Source organism: Crocodylus porosus, unplaced genomic scaffold, assembly GCF_001723895.1.
Source record: "Crocodylus porosus isolate Cpor-Errol unplaced genomic scaffold, CroPor_comp1, whole genome shotgun sequence".
NCBI lineage: Eukaryota > Metazoa > Chordata > Crocodylia > Crocodylidae > Crocodylus > Crocodylus porosus.
In genome coordinates this window covers 5,848,591-5,860,861 of record NW_017728918.1, presented here as the reverse complement: position 1 = coordinate 5,860,861, position 12,271 = coordinate 5,848,591, and positions in this window count along the sequence as shown.

Genomic DNA, 12,271 nt, shown 5'->3' with positions numbered 1-12,271 from the left:
TGACCTCCCTACCCTTGACTAGGAGGCAAATACAAGACTGGATCCAAAGCGCTTTGAAATTAATAGAAGATGCCCTCCTTGGTGGCCAGAAAAGTTTTGAGTGAGCTTTGCAAATAGGTTCTTGAATTTTTTTTCCATGAACACAGTCCTTTCAGAGAGTTATCGCTGTGATTGACAGGATGTCACAGCCCTCAGCGGCCATGAATCCAACACAGTTTGTTACTGCTTTAGTGAACCATTTCATGAAACAAAGTGGGCTTCTTGATATTGTATGAGAACAAGTAGACCAAGGGTGGGCAAAATATGGCCCACGGGCTGCATATGGCCCAGCAGGCATTTTCATCTGGCCCACAGTGCCCCTCAGCGAACTTGGTCCATGAGGCTGGGAGCAAGGTGTCCACATGTACAACATCCCAACATACCCTCCTGGGCCTTGTTCCCACCCTCTTGGGTGGATGGGCTCTGCCCAGCCAGCACCTTCTGGCTGGGGCTCCTGCTACAGCTGGAAACCTGCTTGCTCGGGGCAGCAGGTAGAGAAGCAGCGGGGCTGGTGGGGGCGGTGGAGTTGCAGCTGGGCAAAAGCGGGAGCGCAGCGCGGAGCCTGCTCCCAGAGGGGTAGCAGGAGTGCGGAGCTCAGCTGGGCAGGATGTGGGTATGGGTGCAAGGGTGGGGGGGTAGGGGCCCCTCAAAGACTCCCTCCATCATGTGCAGGCCCTGCTGCCAACAGCAGCAGCAAGCGAGGAGGTCAGGTGCGCTCATGGCCCCCAGCACAGTGCCAGCCGCCCCTATCGCAGGGGCTCTGCACCGCGCACCTACAGCTTTGCACTCGCCCTGGAGATGCCATGCACTGGACTCGCGGGGAAGCAGGGGGCAGAGCTGCCTCCACTCCCGGTGGAGCGTGGGGACCTGCATAGCAGGGAGCAGAGGAGGCAGCATGGGGCTTTCCCCACTGTGAGTGCTGGAGCCCCAGCAATAGGGCAGGCCCTGCTCCCTCCTCCTGCACAGCGCTGGCCAGAGCCGCACCCCACCAGGTGCCTGCACTGGACACGAGCGCCCCAACCTCCCCACCTGCTGCTGCCGCTGGCAGATGGGGCTGCACCCCCCACCCTCTCTCACAATACCCTCTCACAAGTCTCACAATACTCAGGATTGATTTGTGAATTAAAAAACCATGCCCATTGATGCACATGGTGCACATAGATGAGAACGTTGGCTTCTGTTCAATAAGAAAGATCATTTCTCATTCTCACGGTTGCAGCGCAACACCACAAACTGAGTTCAGAAAGTAAAAACCCAGAAGATACATAAAAACATCCGCGCTCATGATTTTTAAGCCAGACTCATGATTCGTGGGGCTTCACAAGTTCCAAATGCTGGCTAATTAGCCATGCTGTAAGACTGACTTTGTTTATGTGCTTTCCATAATCCTGAGCCATCTGCACCTGTACATTTCCCTAATTATATATATACAGATAATATCACTGCCTAATAATATTATCATATATTATGTTATTTTTTGAGAAACTTAATGACCCCTCTTGGCCAAGGCTTAAATCAAGAAGGCTATTTTGGAGTGTGGGAAAAGAGCTGAATGATGAAAAGGAAAAATAGAGCTAGCAATGAAACACAATTGACATCATTAACGAATTTCTGATCCCGGACCCCACATTGAAACCTCATGGCTTTGCTTTACCAAGGCAGAGCAGGACAATATTGAACAGGGCTCGTACTGGACAAGGTAGGTATCGCTTCCTATTCCAGACATGGAATTTTATTAAAGGTCCCAAGTGTGAGTGGGGCAAAATCCAAACTATAGCACACACCATGGGGGACTGTCCTGTTTATTGCTTTAACAGTGCCACTGAAGACCTGTACCAGGTTACTAACAATGCCTTGTGATGGATATCAAATCTAAAGCTGTCACTTTAGCCTTATCCCTCAGTGCCATTGTTATCAGGTGTTTCTAGCTCGTTCTGTCAGTCAGTTGTTATATTCCATATGAATAAATAAAACAAAATAAAAAGTATAATATATGCAGTTAGATTTACTGTGTAAAGTACTATAAGTCTGCAAAAACCTGATTGTGGTAGTTAGCTAGTAATTGGTAGTTTGGAGGTAGCATCTAGAAAGTCAGGTCCTGAACTAGGATGCCTTTGTGCTAAACTCTTCTTATTCTGTAAGAGGATAAAGTTACCGCTATGTCTAATTTTTCTTATATTTCAAAATCCCATTATGATCTGAGGGTCTCACTGAGTATGATACACTCTTATTTTCATTGCATTAAGGAAGAGTGGGATGCATGTGCATATGAGTCAATGTGTGTTTGTGTCGGGTATCCAGGTTGTAGTCATATTGGATTAGAGCAGAGGTTTCCAATCTGTGGTACGGCTACCACCAGTGGTATGCAGACAGCCTGTCAGTGGCACACATTAACAGATGTATTATAATTACTTTAAATGACAACCATTTGCTGGTGGTACTTAAGGTTTGCCTGAAAAATTTGCAGGTGGCACTTAAGGTTGTAGCGTCTGAAATTGGTGGCACACAGTCTTTCAGGGGTTGGGGACCGCTGGTCTAAAGGGAAAAGGAATCAGAACTTGTGGCAGAGGTGATATCTGTTATTAGAACAATGAGATTTTTGCAATTAAAATCCTTTAAAATCAGTTGATCTTCAATTTTCTTTAGTTTCTTGCAAGGTCTTGGTTAGGATCCTAGGTGTAAAATGTGTGTGCAACACAATATGTTTTACTTGGCATAAGGCCTGCAGGGCTAGAGACGGACAGCTGCATTCACGTAACAGCTAGATCTTCAGCAGGCCTCGATCCGCACAGTCATTTGTAAGCAATGGAGCCCACATCCCTAAGAGGCTGCTGCTTATGCAAACCTCATTAACGTGTCTTGATGTGTTTAGAGGCTGTTCAGATTGCCTGGCTCTGTTGCCATCTAGTGATGAGCTTTATGTTGGGCGCTGGAGGTGCGGACGCTGAATTGTGCAGAACTTCAGAAGTGTCAAGACCGATTATGGGGCAAGGGACGATCCTTTCCCATACATCTGGGAAACTCTCAGCACGGTGTCGATGTTAGAAAGATACGGCAATGGAGCAGACTGCTGTGGAATTTCCTTCGCTGGTGGTGTCACGAGGACGCTGGATAAGCATCGATCAGGGAAGATTTAGGAGGAGTCTTCCTGCATACATACAGGGGGTTACACCAGGCAGCTTTTAAGGTCCCTACCAACCCTATGCTTCTATGATGCTACTGCAAGCACGTGATAATTAGCCAGATACTTGGCTACAAATCAGCAGAGCTCCAATGACGTTCAAGGGGATGTATCCCTTGACAAGAACTGAGCACCTGAACTTAAAAGTGCATAGCCATGTATGAAAAAAAACCCCTTAATTTAGCATTGAAGACCTGCACCAATTTAATGGTCCATTAATAACCCAATTTAATAATGGATGCAAGGATCCATTTTCATATTTTGTCAAATTTTAATTTCTCTGAGGTTTCCGCTTCAGTCTGTGCCACAGAGCACACAAGGTTTGGTGCTCACCGGCTAAAGTGTCATAACCAATACTAGGGTGCAATCTGTCCTAGTGTGGAAGGTCCTTGGCATAGAAGCCAGCTTGCCCCACCAAGTGCTTCTGATTATATAGCCCCCACAGATATAAATGAGCTAATCCTGGCTTTAACCGTGTGTCTGTCTGCGCATGGGGCGCATCCAGACGAGTGCAGCTGTGTGGTATGTGGCGCCGCAAGCACATCTGCAGTGTCACATATTGCACTGTTAAGTGTTTTCCATGCTGCATGGGCACATGCTGCCCCTGGATATGCAAGGGTCAAAAAAACCCTTGGGAAAAAAGTGGAGCAGCACATGCACGGGCAGACAGCGCCGCTGAAAAGTGGAGCCAAGCTGCCAGGAGCTGCGCTGCGGCTGCCAGCCAGGCTCAGCCCAGCTGGATCACCATTGCTGAAGCCCTGGGAGACCCCCAGAACCATAGGTATTGCTGCTGGGGACAGCACAGTACTGGCCCCAGCCTCCCCTACCAGTCCCGGGGTAACTTGTCACGCGCCAAAGTGTGCATGGCATAGCGGCATGCAGCTGCGTTGCAAGGTGCGCCGCTGCTACTTGGCCCCAGGAAACCAAACGTCCGAGCTCATGGGGACATGGCCATGAGGTAGAGCCTGGTGGCATTGACCCAAGACCTGGGAGAAGGTTTTAACACCGTATCACATCCAGGAGGTCAGATCATAGAATCATAGAAAATGAGGGTTGGCAGGGACCTCAGGGGTTCATGTAGTCCAACCCCCTGCTCAAAGCACGACCAACCTCTGATAGATCATCCCAGCCAAGGCTTTGTTGAGCTAAGCCTTAAAAACCTCCCAGGATGGATATGCCACCACCTCTCTGGGTCACCCGTCCCAGTGTTTCACCGTCCTCCTCGTGAGAAAGTTCTTGCTGATATCTAACCTCAACTTCCCTTGCTGCAACTTGAGCCCATTGCTCCTTGTCCGGTCATCTGCCCCCACCGAGAACAGTCCAGCTCCATCCGCTTCGCAACCCTCCTTCGGGTAGCTATTAAATCCCTGCTCTGTCTTCTCTTCTCCAGAATAAATCAACCTAGTTCCCTCAGCCTGTCCTCATAAGTTGCGTCCCTCAGCCCCTGAACCATTTTCCTTGCCCTCTGCTGGACTCTCTCCGATTTGTCCACAACCTTTCTGCAGTGAAGGGCCCACAGCTGGACACGGGACTCCAGATGTGGCCTCCCCAGTGCTGAATAGAGGGGAAGAATCACTGCCCTTGATCCGCTGGGAAAACTGCCACCCGTGCAGCCCAGGATGTCGTGATCCTTCGTGGCAACGCGGGCGTGCCGTGGGCTTGTGATGTCACAGGGGTCTCCACAAAGGGGGTTCCACGGCAGTTTGCAGCAGCCAAGGACCATTTGGCCCAGGCGTGCATTAAAGACGGGCTGTTGGCAGCAGCACAGAGGAGGGTTGTGTTCGAAATATCCACCCCGTCTCTGCCCAGGGAGACCCTCGCGTGTCCTGCTCTCCAGTAAGTGCCTCTTGCTACTGTTTCCCCTGAAGTTTCCCCAAACCCTTGACTCTTTTTAGAGTGAACTGCGGGTACTGGAGCAGAGAAAAGGGGGTTTGATGCATCTGTGCTAGAGACGGGAGGCTTGGGAAATGCACGAGGAATTTTCCCACACCTTTCCAGCCCTCCCTTCTGCTTCCAGTCCTCCCGCCATCATCCCTACTTCCTAGCCCTCGGTGAAGGAGGTTGTTGCCTATGAAAGCTCACACCTCTCTGCTCCAATGAGTCTCTAAGGTACCACGTGCCCTGCCTGTTGCCTGTCACCCCCACTTCAACCCCATGTGCCCCATGACCTCTTTGAAAACACTGCTTTTTTATTGACAAATATGATTCCTGTTAAAAGCTAAAAGATGCGAAAGGGGGAAGTGCAGAACTCACTTGGGTACCTGTGTAGGAAGAGAAAAGCGTATGTCAGAGGCATAGCCAGCCTTAGGGACTGGGTAAAGTAAGATATACAACACGGTCTCCCAACCTCTGTAGCTGTAAGAGGCCAGCCCCGCAGCTTGCCACATCTCGTCTGCGAGCAACCCTGCTCCTTCTCTGTGGCCATCTGAAGGATGCTGAAAAAAGCTTCTAGTAGGCAAGTACAGTAGGGAGTGACTTCCAAAAATAAGGTGTTCTCTGCTAAGATGCACCCTAGGTCCTAGGCAGTTTGAGTCCAGGCATAGCCAGCAAGAGACCCTCCACGGACGATGGCCAGGTTTTCCGTTCATCGTGGGAAAATGTGGATTTTCTCCTTTAAAAGAGAAAAATGCAGGAAACAGCGGGTTTCTCCTTGCAGGATTGCACAATTCCAGCCTGCAAGGGGGCTGCTTGGGGGTGGGGGAAGCAGGATGCGGGGGGTGACACATGCATGTGTGCTTGTACGCATATGCACATGGCCAGCAATACAGCCAGGGAGTGGTGGAGAGCAGCTCCCCCAGCTGCCCGCAGGTAAGTCTATGGGAGGGAGGTGGCATAGGCGACAAGGGGAAGGGTGCAGATTAAGGCCCCCGTGGTGAGGGAGGGAGTAGGGCAGGGCTGGGGCTGGGGTTGCTGCCCGGTTGAGGCAGCGGGGTGGCACAACTCCACCCAGCTGCCATTGCCCCCACTGCTGCCAGGCAAGCAGGGGGTGGCTTGCCACGGTAGCACATCCGGTGCAGGGCTCCCAGAGGTAGTGGCAGGGGCAGGGCACCAGCATATCAGAGCTGCCCAGCACCACAAACCATTATGGGGGGGGGGACAGTCACAGCTGGACCTGCGTCCTGGTGAGTGAAGGGGGCAGGTGGAGCTCTAATTTTCCAAGATAAAAAACCCCCAAAATCAAGCACCAGAGTATATAGATATTTAGAATTTATTTTATCAGGATTGAGTTGCCTTCCCAATTGCTTTATAGATCAATAAAACATTGTATTCAACTGATACTTCTATGCATAGTAGTGTTTCATTTTAATCACAGGAAAACGTGAATTTGGGGAGGTTAATCAGAGAATTTGGCGGGTTTATAAGACAATTTGTGATTTTTAAACAGAGAAAACTGGGATCCCTGGTGCTGGCCATCACATTATATTTTTAACTTCTCTGCTTCCCAGGGAGGCACTAGCCAGAGTCGAAGTCCACAGCTCATGAAGATCCTCTACCTTCTTGTCCTTGGTCTCTTCTTGTTCTTACAAGCTGCTTCGGGTAAGACAGAAACCTATCCCAGAGCCAAATGAGAGTATGAAGGAAGATAGGGTGCCTGTACATGAGCAGAGAGGATGCTCTGACACACTGTAATTACAACACATTGGAGCTGACTCAATTAATTGAGTGTGCTGGAGCGTGGCAATTACCATGCTCCAGCCAGCCTCCGTGTCTCAAGTATCAGCATCCCCGTGCTTCAAAATGATGGCAGGGGAGTTTTATCTAATGCTCATTCAGCGAACTTCAGATAAATCATCCACACCACCATTTTGTAGCATGGGGACGCTGGTACACGAGACCCTCTGGGTGCTTTAATTAAAGAGGCTCCAAGAGCTGCTTTATTTAAAGTTCCCCCCTCCTCCACTCCCGGAGCACGTAGGCACCTATTAATAGCACCCTACATAAAGATTCAAACATGGTTCTCGAATCAGCGGACCTGACTTTCCATCACCTAGCACCTTTTTGTTTGACATTTATACCTGTGCACCCCTAGTAGCAGAGGCAATCCTGGTTCAGAAGCATTTTACCCTTGCTTTCCACAGGTCTAAATGACCCTATGGTAGGACAGGCCATGGAGGAGTAGGCGCTGTGGTGCAGATCCTCAGCTACAGTTTAAATAAATATAAATATATGGGGCAGGGCGTAATATATATATATATAAATGCAACTCTACTGAAGTTAATGGATGTATCCCAATTCACTTCAGAGAGGGACCTAGCTTGAGTTCTTTCTAAGCCATTCAAATGTTGCCACAGCAAAATGAACAAGGTTGGAGAAAACTACTCAGTTAAAACACCAGAATCAAACCTCCCAGGATCACACAACCTGTGTGCTGTCAGAGACAGTGGGAATGCTGAAGCTCTGGCAGAGACAGCAGGCACAGCAGCATCTGCCTGGCTTCCCTGTACCCACCACCATCACCACTCCCGGCTCAAGCAGGGATTCCCCACCTCCCCTCTCACCACGCACAGACTGTAGCCAGCATGTGGTATGCTAGCTACTGCTGAGAGGTGTCTAAGGCAGACAGGACAAAGGCAGACAGGACAGTGTCCACTTAAGGCTTTTTGGAGATAATAGGTCAATTGGTAATGTCCCTCCACTCCTTCCTTGTAAAAAAGTTGTTTAAGAAGAGCTTGAACTGATGAGAGAGGCTTTTGTTTTCTTGATGGGGTGTTAAATGCTGTGTTATCAACTCCCTGCTAGCTCCCACCCTGGTCAGGAACAATGGGATGGGGCGGGTGGGGGGGAACTCCTCCCTAATCAGAGTGTCTTGCTGGCACCTGTCTGCATCCCTCCCCAGCTCAGCACTATTGCAGGGAAGGGAGGGCTGGCCTGGTGCCGCCCACTGCCCCCCCCCAGCTTCTAGCCTGAGCCACTGCAGGCATATGCCTCCATTTCCTCACTCCAGAGGGAATGTCTGAGCAGCTACAAACTGGTTCAGCCTACCTAGGTTAGACTAACCTGCAAAGATTGAATCAATTTAAGCTCAGGCTTTCTGGATGTCTGTCCCTAGCCAGGGGGCACCATATGCACTTGCATGCGTGCACGCATGCATGTGGCCAGGAATACAGTGGTGGAGAGTAGCTCTGCAGGTATGTCTAGTGGGACAGTGGCAGGGATGCAGACTGGGGCAGCAGCCACAGTGAGGGAGGGAGTGGGGCAGGGTTGGCAGATGGGGCTGGAGGACCCACCCACCCCAGGTTGTGTCTGGGGCCAGGACAGGAATGCATGGCTGTGGGACCCGGCCAGGGAGCAGAACAGAGCTACAAAGGGCTGGCGGGGGGGTGTGGCTTCCTGCAACGTAACAGGAGGGCATAGGAGGACAAATGGCCCCTCGCATTTATTTTCCCACAATAGGGCATAGGGCTGCACCCTGGCTGCCTCTGCAGCCCAATAGGCAGGACCTGGTGCAGGAGGGTGGATTGGGGCAGCGAGGCTCGGTGCCACTGCTGCCACCGCCATGGCGAGGTGCCCCCTGCCCACTGGCAGCACCAGCAGCAGCTGTAGCAGGGAATTGTGAAGCGAGGCAGGGAGCTTCGAGCCTGCAGCGGGCAGCCCGCATCCTCCCCACCTGCAGCCAGGGCTCGGGGGCCCAGGAAGCGGGGCAGGATGGTCCCATAGCCCTGGCAGTTGCGGGCCCCCTGCAGTAGGACTGTGGAGGGCAGGGGGCTGCAGGTCACAGTGAGGGGCCCCAGTACGGTAGAGGGATGGGGAGGTGTGGGTTGCGAGTGAGGGGCGCTGGCAGGACCAGGGGGTTGCGGGTCAGGAATGAGGGGCACCATCAAGGATGGGGGGACAGCAGGTTGGAAGTGAGGGATATTGGCAGGCCCGGGGGGCTGTGGGTCAGGAGTGAAGGGGCACTGGCAGGGCCGGGAGGGCTGTGGCTTGGGAATGAGAGGCAACAGCATGGGCACAGGCACGGCACTGGCATATCAGTGCTGCTCAGCACCACAAAGCGGCAGGGGGCAAAGCCATACCTGGATCCACATCTTGGCGAGGGAACAGGGCAGGGTGAAGCTCTTATTTTCCAAGATAAAAAAACAAAAATCAAAAGCCAAAATTTATAGGTATTTAGAATTACTTTTATTATAATGATTGAGGCACTGGTCAGCTTCCAAATTGCTTTAAAACTGTAACTATATCAATAAAACACTGTGTTCTACTCATACCTGTATATATAGCAGCGGTTGGTTCATTTTAATCATGAAAAGATGCGGATTTTGGGTTTTCTAATCAGAGAATTTGGGATTGTTTTAAACAGAGAAAACCAGTGTCCTTGGTAATGACCAGACCTCTCTAGTGACGGCAATAATGCCTCTTTGCATAGCCAACGAGGTGTAAAGCAACCCTCTCTGCCTACCAAGAGTTTAACTCCGAGCTCCATACTGAACCTAACTCCAAGGTTTCCTGCTGGGGCGCCTTCAGAGAAAAGGTCGTGAGCAGCAGCTCGGGGGAAATCTCCATCGAGAGCCCCACAGTACTGGAGCACAGGTAGACGCACAGCAAGCCAGCACCCTTTACGATCATTTTTCGGAGGAGAAGCTAACCCGGCTGCCCACAGATGGAGATGGGGTAGCCTGGGAGCTGATGGCAAGGGTCCAGTCCACAGTCTATTCCCTCCGTCACAACTTCCTAGAGCCCAGTTAGGGGCGAACTGGTTTCTTAAGGTTTCTAGGAGCACCGAAATCATCAAAATGGAAACCCTAAGGCCCTGACTTCTCTCTGCAGGCCTGGGGCGATGCAACCTGCTGAACGGAGTGTGCCGCCACACCCTGTGCCACAGCCTGGAAAAGTACGTCGGGCGATGCCACCGCGGGCTGAGAAACTGCTGTGTCGACGACTACGTGCTGAAGTACAAAATGTAGCGTGCTGGAGACGGCTGGAGGTGGAGGAAGGCCAGAGGAGCAGTCCCAAGCCAGTCGGACCCGTTGTTCCCCTAATAAATTATAGTTTGCATGGAGAGGGACACACCAGGCCGGGCTGTGCCATGTTGTTCTTTGCCGGGGCCTCCCAAACTAAAGGTCTCGAACCCCGGGGGCTCGCTAAGAAGTAGCAGGCGGTGTCAGCATGCAGTACATGGGGAAAAAAGACCCAGCTGGATGCTAGCTGGACTGGAGGAAAGACTAACAGGATGGTGCCCACCACACAGGGGAAAGCTAGCCCAGCAGTTAGGAGTGGGGTTCAAGTCCTTGCTTTGCCGCTGCCCTCCTGTATGACCTTGGGCATGTCACTGTGAGTCAAAAAGGGACTTGCAGCAGCACCCAGCACTTAGGCACCTGGCCTCCCGGCATGTTATCCAGAGCCCATGGAAAGTCTCTCGGCTCCCCTGGGAAGCGGTAGGTGCTTCAAAGCGGGTTCAAACCCATCATCATGCAGGCAGCCACTTAAAGGTCACCTACAGGGAAACCCTGGGGACAGGGAGTGTAAAGAGCTCCGCCACAGGACAGTACTTGTGTTTGCAAGTACTAACCTGCAGCGGAGCTAATTAGTTTCCGCATGTGGAGACACAAAGACTTTACCAGGGAGCTAATTAGGCAGTAACCATCTCATGTAGCCGTGCCCTGGCTGAGGGGATTCAGACCCACATCTCCCACCTCCGCAGGGGGATGCTCCCAATGACGCAACTGGCCTCAGGGCGAAGAACTGAGGCTTCCTGGGACCAGAGGGAGGGGGGAAGCAGGAAGCCGGCTCTGCAGCCCAGGGGGAGTGGGGAGACCTGGGCTCCCATTCTAGCCCCGAGGACTTTTTATGCATTTTAACAATTATCAGATAAAATACATGGGCCGTCGCAGGAGCAGGGCTGGGGACTGTCTCCTCCATCCAGGCTGCTGCCCTAAACCACTCGGCTACAGTCACCCTCCCTGTGAGGGCCAGAGGTGCTTGAAGGTTTCTCCCCATCTTCAGCAGGGAGGGGTGGCCAGTGCCTCCACCCGGCACCCGGCAAGATCCTCTGTGGCTGGCCCTGGCGATGCCCCCCGAGACCGTCTGACCCACGTCACTCCCTGACCGGAGGTTTCAGCGGCCTGGACTCTGCAGACCGCCCCCTGCGGTTAGGGCTGACGAGGTCTCCAGTCAGGAGCAGGGTCCCCACCCCGACACACCGCCTCGCGGGGCACCCAGGGGCCACGTCCCTTTCACCCCGAGGGGCGCAGGGAGCACCGCTGCCACCTGGGAGGCACTGCGGCTTCCAAGCTCCCTGCCATGGGGCCCCAGGCCTCCATGTGGGGGCGGGGGATAAGGCTCCCGAGTCCCCTGGGCTGACAAGCTCAGCATTGCCAGGTCCTCATTATGAAATTGTAGTATTGGAAGCTCAAAATCCTCCTACATGCTGAAAAACCTACAGTAGTGGGGGGGTTTCAGCATATACGATCATTTTGAGCTTCCAATATATAAAGTAAATAATAAGACGACTTCCTTGAGCGCTTCTTTGTGTACCTTTAGCGTACACTATTTCTTATTTACCTCCTTATTTACTTCTTTGCATACGTCTTTGCATACCACTATTGTGTACCACTATTTATTCCTATTGACTGATTTCTTATTTACCTCTTTGCATATCTTCTGTGTACACTATTTATTCTTATTGACTTATTATTTTTTCTTTGCATAGCTTTCATGTACACTATTTCTTGTTTACCTCTTTATTCTTATTTACTTCTTTGCGTTGCATACCTTTCCTGTACTGCTATTTATTCCTATTGACTGATTTCTTCTTATTTACCTCTTTGATATCCCTCGTGTACCACTGTTTCTTCCAAGTGACTCATTTCTTCCTATTTACTTCTTTATTCTTACTTATTTCTTCTTATTTATGTCTTTGCATATCCTTTGTGCATCACTATTTATTCCTATTGACTTATTTCTTCCTGTTTACTTCTTTATTCGTACTTATTTCTTCTTACTTACCTCTTTGATATCGCTCGTGTACCACTATTTCTTCCTAGCGACTTATTTCTTATTTGCTTCTTTATTCGTACTTATTTCTTCTTACTTACCTCTTTGATATCGCTCGTG